This window comes from Callithrix jacchus, chromosome 6 (genome assembly GCF_049354715.1).
Source record: "Callithrix jacchus isolate 240 chromosome 6, calJac240_pri, whole genome shotgun sequence".
In the NCBI taxonomy this organism is placed as follows: domain Eukaryota; kingdom Metazoa; phylum Chordata; class Mammalia; order Primates; family Cebidae; genus Callithrix; species Callithrix jacchus.
The window spans coordinates 16,530,250-16,546,157 of NC_133507.1; the positions used below are offsets into that span (position 1 = coordinate 16,530,250).

The 15,908-nt window shown below is 38.8% G+C and overlaps 1 long non-coding RNA gene across 1 annotated transcript in view; it reads right to left on the minus strand.

Moving 5' to 3' along the window:
* LOC144582966 (uncharacterized) overlaps positions 1-15,908 on the minus strand; it is a 37,168-nt gene that overhangs the window by 16,724 nt on the left and 4,536 nt on the right. Inside the window, exon 3 of the long non-coding RNA XR_013536630.1 lies at positions 14,447-14,578. This is a non-coding gene — a long non-coding RNA (uncharacterized LOC144582966). The remainder of the gene's footprint in view (positions 1-14,446; positions 14,579-15,908) is intronic.

The window sequence follows — 15,908 nt, forward strand, 5'->3', positions numbered from 1 at the left end:
GGGTCTTTGCATTGACTTGTTATACAAGTGGCTGTGCATTCTTGGGCAGACTACTTCCCCTCTGTGGATCTGATTTTTCTGAAGAATGAAGGCATTGCAACACCATTCTTAATCTCTCCCATTCTTGCTCCTTTTAGGATGTAAAGTAAGAGGGTTAGCAAGATTCTCTTTGTCTGGGACATGGGCCATCTGTTGCAGGGAGACTGGGATTCTGCGGACCCAAATGGATCACAATTTCACCATCTCTCTGCATGTGGAACAAGGACATCATCCACAGGTGATGAGGATGATGAGCTGCGGAAGGACAGACAGGTACTGCGTCCTGTGTTGTTCAAGCAGTAATGACTTGACATTTTATCAATGACTATCATTAATCCATGCAACAATACCTTTATGGCTCTTTCTTCTATGTTCTGATGGTCATAGTTCAATTAGGAGCACAGCAGGTAAAGAGTGTGAGGAGCCTAATTTAGTGTGCCCTCAATTGGGCACCCAGAATGGCTGGCACATGTGTACCCCAATGTACGAGGGGGGCTGCTCCTACTGGTTTGTTAACAGATATCTCAGAACCATGTGCAGAGCACTGCCTTAACCAGGTCTCTAGCTAAAATTCTTCTTTTAACTGCAATCTTTGTGTGTATGTTTTCTAATTGGGCATTAGAAAAATGCAAACACTCAAGGTTAGTGTATTCAATCAATTTAAAGTGCACAGGTGATAAAATGGATCACCCCTAATTTGTTGGCTAGTGCCAAGAGGTTGCCATGTCAACAGGTGCTTACTAATTTAAAGAACCACTTGGGCCTGCTCTTCGATATCCAAATCTACTCTCCAGTTCAGATGGAAATCTCAGATGTCCAGGTTAGAGCAAACACAATCTCTTCTCCCAGAAAAGGACTTGCCTCAATGCTTCTCAGCTAAGTGATGCTAGAGAAAATGCACACCCATAGAGAAAGCTGTGACCTTCAACGGCCAAGATAATCAAACCAGTAGAGGAGTGATAACCATCTCAAACCACGGTCTCTTGGGTGACCAGTGGTCAGGTCAGGCTACTGCAGTTGTTTAATGCTAATTCAGAGACAGGCTTGGGTACAGTATAGAAATCCAGAGTTGTTGACAACGTTAATTGAGTTTAAGCAGATCATTTCATTTAATCCTGTGAGCATTTCATTTAATCCTATAGAGTCTTTGCATGTATAACGAGGCCATTGGTTTAAAAAGAAAGAATACACTTTTGCTGCCACCCTGGACTCTAACATCTATGTCAGATATTGCTATCTGATGCTAGTACACTTTCATATCTCAGATTCCTTCCCAAGACAGTGCTCCAAGAAATTGCTTACCAATCAAACAGAATAGACATAGGAGACCTGTATTTGAGATCTTTGATCAAGAGGAGGAGTTGCTTAGATGTAAACAAGTGGAGGCCACTAGTGGCATTGGTGTTATGGGAAATGTTTAGCAACCGATTTTCCGGAAAAAGAAGCACCAGGCAGAGCTGACTTGGTAGCATTTGCCAATTTCCACTGTGCCAATATTCCTACTGCGGCCATTTCAAGCTAACAACACATCAATTGTCTTGCAAAATTCTTAACAATTTTACAAATGACTCCTGCAGCCCACTGTAAGTCAGCTCCACCACCCTTCTGGTAGTGGCCTCCTGGCTGAGATGCAGTGGCATCTGTAAACTCAATGAAATTCAATGCAAAAGTTAAATATAATCACCTAAATTTTTCTGTGTAGCTGGTCCATAATTTTCATCAGACATATCATGAGTTCAGGGTCCAAAATGGGTTAAAAAAACAAAAGCTAGCTGATATCTAAGAAAGATATTACAATTAATAGCTGGTTCAATTCTCCTTGTTACTCACCCCCTTGTAGGCAAGTAACAAGGTCATGGAACTAATTCTGGGAGGTGATCCATGAGCACAGGTGACATCTGTTACTTCCAAGGCAAAGCTGTACATTTTGAATATGTTCGCCTGGGTTTCTGGGTGACTACATGGAACAGAGGCCTACTAATCCACAATAGGTAATAACATAGTAAGAAACAAATCTTAAGCCAGAACAGATGAATAACAAGCAAATTGAAGCAGTAATTTAAAAACCTTCAAACAAAGAAAAACCCAGGACCAGATGGCTTCACAGCTGAATTCTACCAAACTCTCAAAAAATAATTAATATCAATACTTCTTAAACTCTTTCAAAAAATAAAGCTGTAAGAAATACTTTCTAATACATTTTGTGAGAAACAAATCACCTTGATATTTTAGGGCCAGACGAAGGTACCAGAAGAAAAGAAAACTGCAGGCCAATATCTCTTATGAACATCGTTGCAAAAGTTCTCAATAAAAAATTAGCAAATTGAATTCAACAACATATTAAAAAAGATTATACATGGTGATCAAGTAGAGTACAGCCCTTTCAGGCAAGATTGACTTAACATCCATAAATCAGTCACATTAATAGACTGAAAGACATAAATGAAATGATGACATCAAATTGATATAGAAAAGCATTATGACAAAACTCCACATACTTTCTTGGTGCAAACTCTTAACACATTGGATATAGATAGTTTCTGCTATCATTTGGATGTTTTTCCCCCAAAATCTCATGCTGAATTTGACTCCAATGTTGGAGGTGGGGCCCTAGTGGGAGGTGTTTTGGTCACTGGGGCAGATTCCTCAAAAATAGATTTATGTGCCCTCCTTTGGGGAGGGGGTAAATCACTTCTCATTCTGTAAGTTCCTCTAAGAGGTGGTTATTATAATAAAGATTCTGGCATCTCCCCTTTCTCTCGTTTCCTCTGTCTCCATGTCATCTGTGCATGCACTGGCTCCTCTTCCCCTTCTACCATGACTGGGACAGTTTGAGTCCCTCGCCAACTGCAGATGCTGGTGCCATGCTTCTTGTACAACCTGCAGACCCATGAGACAAATAAACCTTGTTCTTCATAAATTACCTAGCCTTAGGTATTCCTTTATAGTGACACAAAATGGACCAAAACAGTCCATTATGAAAAACTCACAGCTAACATGATAATCATGAAGAAAACTGAAAGCTTGTCCTATAAGGTCTGATACAAGACAAGAAGGCCCATTCTTGCACATCTATCCCACAGAGTACTAAAATACCATCAAGAGTAATTACATAAGAAAAAGAAATAAAAGGCATCTAAAACAGAAAGAGGTAAAATTATCTTTCTCAAATCGTATGACACGATCCTCTACCCAGAAAACCCCAAAGCCTCCACAAAAAACTGTCATGTTAGATCTGATAAATGAATTCAGTAAAGTTGCATAATATAAAGTCAACATACAAAAATCCATGGTATTTCTATATACATATGACAATGTCACCAAAAAATCAAGAAAACAATCCCATTTACATAGCATCCAAAAAATAAAATACTTAGGAACAACTTTAACCAAGGAGGTGACTGAAAACTAGAAAACATTGATGAAATAAATTGAAGAAGACAAACATAAATGAAAATACATTCCATGTTTCTGTATTGGAAGAATATTGTTAAAATGTCTGCAGCACCTGAAATAACATTGATTTCATGCACTACCTATCAAAATTCCAATGGCCTTCATAGAAATCGAAAAAAAAAATCCTAAAATTCATATGAAACCACAAAAGACTCCAAATGGCTAATGAAATTCTGAAGGAAAAAAGAAACAAAACGAAGTTTAAAACGTCACACTTCCTAATTAAAATTATATCACAAAGCTATGGTAATCCAAACAGTAGTAAAAATAGACAGCCCATGGAAGAGAACAGAGATCCTAGAAGTACATCTAAACATATATCACCAATTAATTTTTGATAGGGCACAAAAAGATACAATGAGGAAAACATGTCTTTTCAATAAATTATGCTGGAAAAACTAGGTTTTTACACGCAAAGTAAATGGAACCTTTCTTTTACACTATACATAAAACTCAACTCAAACTGAATAAAAGACTTAAACATAAAACCAGAAACCATAAAACTCCTTGAAGAAAACGTAAGGGAAAATCTCCTTGACCTTGGCCTTGGCAACAATTTCCTGGCTACCACACCAAAAGCTCTGGCCATAAAAGCAAAAATAAATACATGGAACTACATTAAACTAAAAAGCTTCTGCACAGAAAAGTAAAGAATGAAATGGGGCCGGGCGCGGTGGCTCAAGCCTGTAATCCCAGCACTTTGGGAGGCCGAGGTGGGTAGATCACGAGGTCGAGATTGAGACCATCCTGGTCAATATGGTGAAACCCCGTCTCTACTAAAAATACAAAAATTAGCTGGGCACGGTGGCGCAGGCCTGTAATCCCAGCTACTCGGGAGGCTGAGGCAGGAGAATTGCCTGAACCCAGGAGGCGGAGGTAGCGGTGAGCCGAGATCGCGCCATTGCACTCCAGCCTGGGTAACAAGAGAGAAACTCCGTCTCAAAAAAAAAAAAAAAAAAAAAAAAAGAATGAAATGAAAAGGCAACCTATCTATTGGAAAACAATATTTACAAAACGTATACAACTCAATATTAAGAAACCATAAAACCTGATTAAAAAGTGGGCAATGAACTTGAACATGTATATCTCTAAAGATGTCATAAAAATGGCCAATGTGTACATGAAAAGGTTTTCAATATCACTATCAGAGAAATGCAAATCAAAGCCACTCTGAGCTACAACATTACCTCTGTTAGAAAAGCTATTATCAAAAAAAGAACAGATAATGAATTTTGGCAAGCATGTAGAGAAAAGGGAACCCTTGTACACTGTTGGAAATGTAGCTTGCTGTGGCCAACAGAAAACAGCGTGGAGATTTCTAAAAACAAATTAAGAGTAGAGCTACCTATGTTCCAGGAATTCCCCTTCTGGGTATATCTCCAGAGGAAATGAAATCACCGTCTCATAAACTTATCCATACTGTACCGAAATTCACAATAGTTAACATATGGAAACAAGCTAGTTGTCTGTGAATTAATGAAGGAATAAACTATGGTACAGATACACAATAGAATATTATTCAGCCTTAAAAAGGGTGGAGATCCTGACATTTGCCCCAACATGAACGGACCTGGAGGACATTGTGCTAACTTAAATAAGCAAATCACAGAAAGAAAAATATTGTATTACCTCACTTTTATGTGATATCTGGAAAAAAAAGAAGAAAAGAAAAGGGGATAAAAAGGTCAAATATATATAGATATAGAATACAGAGAATCAAGACCAGGGCCACAGTTGGAGGAGAAAATTTGGAGATGCAGTTCAAGGGTGAAAGGCAGCAAATATATAGAATAAACAAGCTGAAAAATATAACTTATAACATGAGGACTATAGTTAATAACAGCATAAAGTGTTGGATTTTTGCTAAGTGACTAGATTATTGCTGCTTTTGACTTGGAGGGCAGTGATGGGTAAATGTGTGAGATAATGGACATATTAATTTTTCCACTGTAGTATATGTGTAACTTAACACAGCATGTCATATAGTTTTTTTTTTTTTTTTTTTTTTTGAGACAGAGTTTCGCTGTTGTTACCCAGACTGGAGTGCAATGGCATGATCTTGGCTCACTGCAACCTCCGCCTTCGGGGTTCAAGCAATTCTCCTGCCTCAGTCTCCCGAGTAGCCAGGACTACAGGCACGCACCACCATGCCCAGCTAATTTTTGTATTTTTGGTAGAGATGGGGTTTCACCTTGTTGACCAGGATGGTCTCGATCTCTTGACCTCGTGATCCACCCACCTCGGCCTCCCAAAGTGCTGGGATTATAGGCTTGAGCCACCGCACCCAGCCTGCATGTTATATACTTTAAATAGAAACAAAAATAGCTTTATTTAAAGAATAAACAGCTTATATTATTAAGTCACTTAGATTGGTGGGTGAATGTGATACCACAACAAAGTCTAGACGATTGTAAACAATATAAATAATAATGTGCCTTCTGGATCTTAAATTACACAAACTTGAATCAATTATCTGAGGTGTTACAATTGGAATCCTAAATGAATTACTAATCTATGAATAATTCTTTCTTGGAACGGCTCTGCCCTCAGCTGTCATCTGAGGCCCACAGTCTAACCTCAGATTATTTTACTTTCCTTACCAGTCATAACTTTCTTCAAGTTTTCTTTCCAAGCAGCCAGACTGGACAATGGGAACGCCGTGTCCTATAAAGGGCATGGGTTATTATTTACTGAGAGCTCATATCACATGCCCTGTATTTTATCTATTTAGGAGACATTTGCAATATGTATCAGATCATATCAATAGCACCTTTGATGAGGGCTATACACCACATGTTCAGAGGTTGATCAACTGAGCAGACTTGGCCTTAGGTACAGACAAGAAAGGCAGTTATTTGGGATTTAATTTGAGATACTGTGTGTATGCGCCCCTGACACAAACAACTTCCCAATGAGTTTATAACACAGCCTGAAGTTCCACCATTGAAATTGTATCTCTTTACCCATTTAAATATATATAATATATAAATTACCCTGGGAAGGACATGAATCAATCACCAGTCACTCCCATCATTGAAGGAAAGTGACACTTGAGAGAATTATTTTCTTTAAGTTGGGTGAGGGCAATGTATTAAAAAATTGGAGCTTTTGTGACAGAACAGAAAAAGGTGAGAAAAAAAAGGGGTCATTGGGGAGTGAGAACATGCCTGGAAAACCCCCTTTTAAATCCCTCAGAAATGCATGAATTAGTAAAAGAAGTTTTTCTCACATGTGAGAAAAGGAATGGAAGTTAGATAAGCTAAACGTCATGTCTTATGTGTGATAAAGAATTGATTTAAACTCAGGGTGAATGTGATACTACTGTCGTTGCTGTCATTGTTTATTCCAAATACAGAATATTTTCCTTTTTCATTTATTCTACCTCTGAAATATATAAACAATCATCTTTTTCCAGATTTCATTTTACCTAGAATTCATAGACCATAAGGACTTTCAAAGAAAAGTCAGAGGCAACATGGCTTGGTATGGCAGAGATCAAACCACGCCGAAGACCTGGCACTGCCTGTGCTTCTCATTCCTGTCTGAGGAAAGGGTGGGAGGGCTCAGAAGTGCACAGAGAGAAGGTGTTCAATATCGTATAATGTTTGACCTGCAGCCATCTGTTCACCCAACTTATGCATTTACTTTTGTTCAAGCAACAAATATCTCTGGCCTTCCTAGTATGCCAGACACTCTCCTACATACAGAGGTGGAGAAAATATACTCTGCCCTCATGGAGTTAATAGTGTGAAGGGAGAGAAACAACAAAGAATAAATGAATAAATAAAATGGATTTGTGGCAAATGCGATGAAAGGGAAAATAGTACCTTGCGAAATAAGGTTCTTCCATGAAATCTTCTAATGCAGGGATGGGTGGTACTAGTGCACAATCCCTAAAATGTTTTTGTTGTTGCTGCTTTGTTTTGTTTTTGGTTTTGGTTCAGAACAATATTTCCACCCACTGGCTCAACAACAACCCTACCATTCTGAACCTCCAAAACACCATGTAGAAACGAAAATAGAAAGAAGGAAAAATCAAATTTGTCACTGCAAGTATATGACATGCAGGCCGGGTGCGGTGGCTCAAGCCTATAATCCCAGTGACAAATTTGAATTAGTAAAAAAATTATAATTTGAATTAGCAAAAGAAATTAGTAAACTTCTTTTACTAATTCATGCATTTCTGAGGGATTTAAAAGGGGGTTTTCCAGGCATGTTCTCACTCCCCAATGACCCCTTGTTTTTCTCACCTTTTTCTCTTCTGTCACAAAAGCTCCAACTTTTTAATACATTGCCCTCACCCAACTTAAAGAAAATAATTCTCTCAAGTGTCACTTTCCTTCAATGATGGGAGTGACTGGTGATTGATTCATGTCCTTCCCAGGGTAATTTATATATTATATATATTTAAATTGGGCAAAGAGATACAATTTCAATGGTGGAACTTCAGGCTGAGTTATAAACTCATTGGGAAGTTGTTTGTATGATATACATAGAAGTTTCATAGCAGGAATTTAAAACGCAGTTTCTCAGGGAACTGTCTTTATATTCATTACCAGAGCACATGATGGGACAAAACAAAATAGATGGCAACTATCAGGGATTTGGCAAAACTGGGGACAGTGGCAGAGTCTGCACTTGTCAACAAGATAGACAAGAAAACTGGGCATGACTTTGACCACAAAAAAAGCTAAGAAGGGTGAACTACAAGGGATAAGGAAAAACAGGGTAATGGTGACCAAGTGCACGTGTCTATAATGTTTTCTTCTTCCCTGGCAATTGTATGACATAGCTCTATTTCAATCACAAATATAACAGAGGATCGTGAGCTTATAATAGGCCAGGTATTTTATTATATGCCACATTAAGTCTGTATTTGTGGCCAAAAACATAAAATAGCACTGCTTTTAGACAAAGCAAGATTATATACTCCTACAGCAAAAGAGCTTTGGAAAGTTCATCTAATCTTTGTTTTCCAATTCGAAGCAGAGATGAATAACTGAAAGCTTTCCATGTGGCTGCCAATGAGGACCTTTCTCCAGGACCTTTGCCTGAAGGCCTTACCTAGGATTCCTAGAGTTTTAATTATTCATTCTTCAAGATTAGAAGGAAGTGTCACAGTTTTGCATACAGCTCAACTCATTGTCTGTGAACTTTGGCCAATTACTCAAGCACTGTATTAGTCAGGACCTAGCTGGGATTCAGATGCCACATGAAACTTAAGCAAAATGAATTTAATGCAGAATTTGCACAGGTGATAAACAAACTTAGAAGCCTAATAGAAGGCAGTCAGCAATTCAGACATTAGAATAGGAGGAGTTAACAGTCCCTTAGACCAGAGGGAATAGAGGATGGAAGTGGTGAGGCTACAGCTAGAAGACTAGGATTGTCTTTCAGAAGCTGGCCAAATGGCAGGTCTCATTGTCAGAAGCTGAAACCAAAGATAAGATGTAGACACTGCAAGGGACACAGACAGAAACAAGGGAGTAGAAATACTTGCCCTAAACCGCTCTATTGGCTACCCCAATTGCTCTTCAGCGTCTGCAAATGACCAAATCAAGCCAGAATTTCACTGACCCAGAAGCCTAGAGAACACAGGCTGAAGGTGTCAGCTGTCCTGCAATACAGAGCTCAGCTTAATGTGGGCAGGGGATCCTGGGGCTGTCATTCCAAAAACTGTCATTGTCAAGAAATATTTAAAATGTAGTCAGTGGTATGATGGCAAATGTTTAACAGCTGACTCTGTGGGGAGAGCCGTGACTTGTAGCTGGTTTCTATGGTGTGGATATTTTCATCATGGCTAATTTCCAACTACCAATGTGAAGGCACTGAACACAGCACTGAGATTGGCTCATACAAGTGGGTATAACAAAAACTACTAAATTTTGGACCATAGCCCCTTTTGAGTCCATATATGCCTCACAGTTGGGGCCGCATTCACTAGACATCTGGTAATTCTTTACAAATATTTTTTAGGAGCTCTGTATTGCACAGGGAGGCAGCCTTGATGGTTCATGTGTTTGCTATCCAGAGAGGAATCCTAAACCTCCATATTGCTTTTGAGATAATTGGTAATTCAAACTTCATCAAAATTAAAAACATATATTCTTCACAAGACACTGCTAAGAAAATGAAATATAAGTTACAGAATGAGAAAAATATTTTCTAATTATATATCTAATAAAAAACTGGCATCTAGAGTATGTAAAGAATTCCTGCAACTCAATTATAAGAAATAAACAACCTAATGAATAAATGAACAAAACATTTGAAAAGGTACTTCACCAAAAAGAAATAGGCAGTCAATAAGTGCATGAAATACAATTCATCACTAGGAAAAGGCAAATAAAACACACAATGTATCAATACACCACTATCAGAATAGCTAAAATTTTAGAAAATGATTGACTATATCAGATGTTAACTTGGCAAGGTTGTGGAGGAACTAGAAATCTCATACACTGCTGCTGAGAATAAAGAATGGTACAACCACTCTGGAAAACAGTTTGGCAGCTTCTTAAAGATGAGACCACACTGGAGTAGGGTGGGTCCCTTATCCAACATGACTGGTGTCTTTATAAAAAAGAACACAGGGGGACACACCAGAGGGAGCAAGTCATGTGAAGATGAAGGTAGAAATGGGGGCGATTCTTCTACAGGCCAAGAAATGGCAACAATTGCAAGACAGAAAACAGGCAGGAACAGATTCTCACCCATAGCCCTCAGAAGGAATCAATTCTCCTGACACCTTGATCTTTAAACTTTTAGCCTCCAAAACTGAGACAATACATTTCTGTTTTTTTAAGCCAGAAAAAAATAGTTGAATATAATATACATACATCTACCATATGACCCAGTGAATCCACTCCTAGGTGTTGAGTAAAGAGAAATGAAAGCATGTGTCCATGCAGAGACATGTAAATAAATGTTCCTAAGCAGCCTCATCTGTAATTTCTAAGAAGTGAAAGCAGCTGGGGAATAGATTAATAAATAATAGTATATCCATACAAGGGAATACTATCAGCAATAAAAACAGCTGATACACTGATACACAAAATACCACGGATGAATCCAAAACTAATTATGCTGAGTGAAAGGAGCCAGACAAAGAAGGTGTGCAGATGTATAATTTATATAAAACTCTAGGAAACTCAAACTAATCTATAGTGACAAGGAGAAGACCAGTGGTTTCTTGGTGTGGGGAAGAAGGACAGGCAGGAGGCAAGAATATGGAACAGGAGGAGACTTTTCAGGATAATTGGTATGTTCACGCTCTGTGACGGTTTCACAGGGGTATACAGATGTCAAAACCTATCAAATTGTCTGTTTTAAATATGTGTGCTTTATTATAAATTATACCTCAATAAAGCTGTTCTCAAAGAGAGACACACACAGAGAGAAAGAGGATTGGATGGACTGCAAGTCAAGCTGTTTAGCTGAACATATGCTGCAGAAGAGAAAGAGCTGAAGGGGAATTGAGGCCAGGAAGTGAAAAGTCCTTGCAAGCTGTGAAGGGAAGTTTGCACTTACTGCAAAAAAAGCTAAAGAAGCATTGTAGCATTTGAAAGTATGAGCAAGTATGTTTCTGCACTGTTAATTCATGCTTTTCATTTCAGTTAATTTTCACACATTTTTTAGCACAATTACCAGGTCAAACCAAACAATAATAAACGACTCCTTTGAAAATCCTTACATTCTAAACACTCACCACAGTCTGCCTGAGTCTTCCTCATTTCAGACTATCTCAGAGGACCTGGTCTTATCAGAGCACACTGATGAAGATGGACATGCTCACACAGCCCTGTGGTGTTGTAGTGAGTATTAGGCTTCCACATATGTAAAGCCCCCAGCAGAGAAGCTCCGACATAGCTGAGGTTAATTCCCTCTAGCTGGCTTCCATCTCCTACTATCTTCCTTTTCCTTGGAAATTTTTCCAACAGATGATGAGATCATAATGTCATATTTTCTTCCTCAGTTACGAATTTAGTTTGGTGTAAATACGTGAGCCATTCATAAGAAGTATTGTTTAAATTGAACAAAAATGCATACAACTAAGGATGTCATTATGAGAAAGACAGATTCAAACCCGACCTGGGTAGAAGTTTTTGGTCTGGATTTTAAACAACACAACCAGTGTTTTCAAGTCAAGGCCAAATTCTTGTGACACATAATGCAAAATGTATGAACTTATTGAAACTGATTTATACACTGATAAAGGACAATATAACCAGACAGAGCTGCTTGCAAAATAACCAGAGGGTAAAACTGAAGTTTTATTAAAATGACCTCAATCATTGTATTTCATACCTATGCTGGACAGTCACTTTAGTAGGATCTGTAAGCATGGGGTGCTCCCACCCCATGTTTCTTGTGTATGACATACCAGATTTAGAAGAAAATCATGCCAGGAAACGGGGCTCTTATCAAAATGAATTCAACAGACTTTTATTAAGTGTCTTCTCCATGCCAGGCTTTATGACTTATAGACATGAAAAACACATACCCTATGAAGGGGCCTTCAGTTTAATGAAGACGGCAAAAACGTCAACAAAGAAAGGAGCTGAGGTACAGGATACTGAGTGAGCGTGAAGGCGTGGCCAATGGAAGCAAGTCAATGTTTACACTGCAACCATAAGCAAATTTTCTGACCTCAAGATTCATTCATTCACTCATTCAGCAAATACTGAATTTCTGCTGTACATCAGATATAATTCTGACCTTAAGATTCATTCATTAAATTCAGCAAATACTGAATTTCTTCTGTATACCAGGCTTAGTTCTGACCTTAAGATTCATTCATTCATTCATTCATTCATTCATTTATTCATTCATTCAGCAAATATTGAATTTCTACTGTACACCAGGCATAGTTGTAGGCACTGAACAATAGGAGCCTATTTTTTTTTAAATCGAGTTTACTCTTTTTATTCTCCTCAATTAAACAAAGTTTCTACAGGACAGAGACTCTCTCCTTTCCCAGCAATAAAATACTTATTTTTGATTGTTCAATATTTACTGAAATTATGTAAGATCAATTCTTACAAACTTTTTTTTTGAAGAAAAAGAGAGAGAGAAAAAAAGAAGCTCTTCAGGTGGTGATGAAAAATATTTTTCAAATTTTGCTGCAGGTGGTCCTTGAGTCTTTCTACCCATCATCTTCTGTGTGTAAGGTGGACACATTCATCATTGCTAGTGCTGCAAGGAATATGACTTTTGTATATCTTCAAAATGTAGGATTCTACCCAAAGACCCTTCCAAATATATTAAGAGTCTACTACTGGAAATGGGGTGGGGTTTGGGCAAATCTAGTGGTTATTAGCAGTTGAAGACTAAATAGTAATATTCACACACATTTTAAATTCCCAGTTCAGAAATATTTCTGACACTGTGAATCTGGTCACACTAGTATCTCTGAGCACATCTTGGCATCTGTCACAATAAAAAAAAAATTCATGGGTGACAGAGATCTTCATTAAAAATCTCATTTAGGCTATGCCTTCTACTGGTTTTATGTATGTTACCCTATTCTGCCACAATAACCCTCTGATGTGTGATTTTTTTTCCATGCTTGCAGATAAGAAAGCTGAAATTTAAAAAAGACTCAGGAAATTGCTCACGGTTCACAGCAGAAAAATTAGGGTCTATGGCCAAGTCTGGTTTACTTCAGAGCCCACAAGCTTCCATTACCCCATACAAGGTTCAGAAAGATCTCACCCAGGCTTCTTTGTAAAGGAAATCTGGACAGCTCGCCACCAAATTTCTGCTCAGTCTCTTCCCTTATCTGAGTTGTTCCAGGCCAAAGAAGAGGCACTGTGCAGACCATAATGGAATAATTCTAATTCCGAGCTTCCCAAAGTCCAAGTATTTATATTCTACCCTCACGATTATTATTACATAATATTTATTTGATATTTAAATTCCTTTAACATTTATTTTTACTTAAACAACTTTTTTCCAAAAAGGCATTTTATATCATTGCCAGAAGCAATAATAGTGACTAAGAGCACATACTGGGTTCAAATCCCATTTCTATTACTTACTAGCTATGTGATCTCAGATAACTTACTTTGCCTCTCTATGCCTCAGTTTTCTCATCTGTAAAAGGAATAATAATACCACCCAACTAAAAGGATTGCTATGAACATTAGAGCCAAACGTGATAAACACATCAGTGTCCTATAAATGATGAACATTCAGGAAATGTTACTTCTTATCATTAGCACATTAGTGGAAAACCAAATTGCCTTCTTTAAATGACAGGTAATCATATAAGTCAAGACTATAGAAGTATCCATTATTATCAAATTCTGACCAGACAGTGGTGATCTCAAAGCCTGCACATCTCAAGCTTACTCTATTTTTGTTAAAAGGCAATATTAGTCAGAGTCTGATGATATTCATATCTAGCACCAAATTGTTTCCCTTTGTTATAGTTAGAGGAATTAAAGACAATTGAAAGGGAAGTCGTTACCTGTACATGTTCCATAGTGTTTAATTTCTCTCCTAGGCATCAGCTGAAAACTAAAGTACTGCCAGCTAGATGTGAACCACGTGTTCAAAAAGAGGTGCTAGGAAGACCCTCAGTGTCTGCAAGCAAGTAGCCTTCTGTCTTAGTTCGAGCTGCTACAGAAAAAAAAATACCACAGACTATGTATCTTAAATAACAGACATTTATTTCTCACAGTTTTGGAGGCCAAGAAGTCTGAGCTCCTGTTCCAGCACTGTTGGGTTCTGGTAAGAGCCCTCTTCCTGGTTTGCAGACTTTCTTGTATCCTCACATGGTGGAAACAGAGAGAAGAAGAAAGCTCTCTCTTGGCTCTTTTTTTATTAGGGCACTAATCTGATTTATGAGGAGTCCACCTCATTACCTAATTACCTTCCCAACACACCATCTACTGACATCATCACATTGAGCATTGGAATTTCAGGGTATGAATTTTGGACGACTCACCCATTTGGTCCGTAACAGCCTCTTTGTCTCTTTGCTGGTCCAGCTTTTGTTCCTGAGATAAAACTGTCATTGCCATGTATCCATCCTGAGAGATCTTGACAACCGCTGGATATGTACTTGTCAGTGCACAACCTGAAAGGTAGGGATAACATCTTAGACACAGATTTATTCCACACTTGACCCAGATTCACAGAGCAGGTGGCCCTTATTATAGTTAAAACGAATGTTGGTGCAAGGAGGGAAGAAGCCTTGCGTAACAAAGACGTGTCCAAAGGGTCAGGGTCGGTGGGAAAGTGAGCCTGCTCTAAAGGGAGTCAAACTGTTGAAATATACACGCAAACAGGGTCTAGTGTCCATTTTAAGGTACAATAATGGGTGTCAGGACACTAATATTTCCTGCCAGCACATGCTTCATCCAGGAACTCATGGAAGGAAGCACCAGCTAGAACTGGAAAGGCCGCAGGCTGAGCTGTCAGCAAGTCTGGAATCAACAGCTGACATTCCAAGGACCCACAGAGGGCTGAGGAAGAGTATGGAAGGAAATCTTAGCAATGACTATGGGGGAAGAAAAGCCACGAACCTTCCTCTTTCATCTTCTCATTCACACATCAAAAACAAAATAAACAAAAATAAGATGGTGAACACCTACTATGTGGATAGTTCTCTGCTAATCACTGCACTAGACAGAAATGCTTATGTTTCTAAAGTCTAATGGTTCAAATTAGATTGTACAAATAACTCTGGTCCAATATAGGAAATAGTAAAGTTAATAAAATTACGTAAATCAGCTATAAAGGAGATTTACCTAATGGAAAAGCCATTTCCAACCATGGCAACTAGGTCTTTAAGAATGATAACACTCAGACTATAAAAGCTGGAAGAAAGGGCAGAATAGACAGAGGGGGATGTGGAAACCCAGGCATGCAGGAAGCCCAGGCATGTTCTGAGAATGGTTAGTAGTCCAATAAGGCTAGAATCTGGCAGAGAGCTTGACAAAGTGAATGCAGTGGGTTGGAGCCAGTTGATGGAGAGGCTCTGAATGACAAGAGTATTGGGTACCAAAGGCGAAATGTATCTTTCCCTAAACCTTGCCGAGCAGTATGGTCACTGGGACAACGAGGACTCTTCTGGGCTGCCTGCTGCAATGTGCCATGGCTGCTGTGGTCACCACCAGCTCCAGACACAAGGTTACCTCCAGGGCATTCATTGTACGGATTCATTGCCTGCACCCTTGCCACACTCAGGCATTTGGAGATTACATGTGTTTCTGCTGGAGAATTGGAAGCCATGCAAGAGAACAATGAGTTACATGTGTTTCTGCTGGAGAACTGGGCTCAAATGGTTCGTATGGGTGAATCAAGCCACCCTTCCCAGCAGCCAAAGATAGGGGCTTGCTGGTAGGAGCAGTGGTTGGGAGTGACTTATGAGTGCCTCTAAGATCGCCAGTCATTGCATGGCTCAG